A 2,121-nucleotide genomic window follows, 5' to 3' on the forward strand; every position below is an offset into this window, starting at 1 on the left:
GTTCCGATTTCAGTTCCAGAGCGATTCGCCCAATGAGTCCTTGATACTTAGTCATTTTCAGCCAATTTTCTGGATTTTTGAAAATTTCACTTTTTTGTGAAAATATCCACTAAATGAGGGAATAATATGTGTGAGGGTACCCCAGGAGAGTTCCAAATATGTGTGGGTAGAATATATATCCCACGGGGGTAAAATTGAAAAAAGTTGAAAAAATTTTTTTTTTGGACTGTCATTTTTCCGGCGTTTATCAGACTTTCAGATAGGGCAAATGTCACTGAGTATTCCGATTTCAGTTCCAGAGTGATTCGCCCAATGAGTCTTTGATATTTCGGCGTTTTCTGCCAATTTTCTGGATTTTTGAAAATTTTACTTTTTTGTGAAAATATCCACTAAATGAGGGAATAATATGTGTGAGGGTACCCCAGGAGAGTTCCAAATGTGTGTAGGTAGAATATATATCCCACGGGAGTAAAATTGAAAAAAGTTGAAAAAATTTTTTTTTGGACTTAGTCATTGTTCCGCCGTTTATCAGACTTTCAGATAGGGCAAATGTCAGTGAGCGTTCCGATTTCAGTTCCAGAGCGATTCGCCCAATGAGTTCTTGATACTTAGTCGTTTTCAGCCAATTTTCTGGATTTTTGAAAATTTCACTTTTTTGTGAAAATATCCACTAAATGAGGGAATAATATGTGTGAGGGTACCCCAGGAGAGTTCCAAATGTGTGTGGTAGAATATGTATCCCCCGGGGGTAAAATTGAAAAAAGGTGAAAAAAATTTTTTTTTGGACTGTCATTTTTCCGGCGTTTATCAGACTTTCAGATAGGGCAAATGTCAGTGAGCGCGCTCCGATTTCAGTTCCAGAGCGATTCGCCCAATGAGTCCTTGATATTTGGTCGTTTTCAGCCAATTTTCTGGATCTTTGAAAATTTCACTTTTTTGTGAAAATATCCACTAAATTAGGGAATAATATGTGTGAGGGTACCCCAGGAGAGTTCCAAATGTGTGTGGGTAGAATATATATCCCACGGAGGTAAATTTGAAAAAAGTTGATAAAATTTTTTTTTGGGACTGTCATTGTTCCGGCGTTTATCAGACTTTCAGATAGGGCAAATGGCAGTGAGCGTACCGATTTCAGTTCCAGAGCGATTCGCCCAATGAGTCCTTGATATTTAGTCGTTTTCAGCCAATATATTGGATTTTTGAAAATTTCACTTTTTTGTGAAAATATCCACCTAATGAGGGAATAATATGTGTGAGGGTACCCCAGGAGAGTTCCAAATGTGTGTGGGTAGAATATATATCCCACGGGGGTAAAATTGAAAAAAGTTGAAAAAATTTTTTTTTTGGGCTTAGTGATATTTCCGGCGTTTATCAGCTTTTCAGATAGGGCAAATGTCAGTGAGCGTTCCGATTTCAGTTCCAGAGCGATTCGCCCAATGAGTCCTTGATATTTGGTCGATTTCAGCCAATTTTCTGGATTTTTGAAAATTTCACTTTTTTGTGAAAATATCCACTAAATGAGGGAATAATATATGTGAGGGTACCCCAGGAGAGTTCCAAATGTGTGTGGGTAGAATATATATCCCACTGGGGTAAAATTGAAAAAAGTTTAAAAATTTATTTTTTTGGACGGTCATTTTTCCGGCGTTTATCAGACTTTCAGATAGGGCAAATGTCAGTGAGCGTTCCGATTTCAGTTCCAGAGCGCTTTGCCCAATGAGTCCTTGATATTTGGTTGTTTTCAGCCAATTTTCTGGATTTTTGAAAATTTCACTTTTTTTGTGAAAAAATCCACTAAATGAGGGAATAATATGTGTGAGGGTACCCCAGGAGAGTTCCTAATGTGTGTGGGTAGAATATATATCCCACGGGGTAAAATTGAAAAAAGTTGAAAAATTTTTTTTTTTGGACTGTCATTTTTCCGGCGTTTATCAGACTTTCAGATAGGGCAAATGTCAGTGAGCGTTCCGATTTCAGTTCCAGAGCGATTCGCCCAATGAGTCCTTGATATTTGTTCGTTTTCAGCCAATTTTCTGAATTTTTGAAAATTTCACTTTTTTGTGAAAATATCCACTAAATGAGGGAATAATATGTGTGAGGGTACCCCAGGAGAGTTCCAAA

This window comes from Phyllobates terribilis, unplaced genomic scaffold, assembly GCF_046119375.1.
Source record: "Phyllobates terribilis strain yellow unplaced genomic scaffold, ASM4611937v1 Scaffold_8__6_contigs__length_399053987, whole genome shotgun sequence".
NCBI lineage: Eukaryota > Metazoa > Chordata > Amphibia > Anura > Dendrobatidae > Phyllobates > Phyllobates terribilis.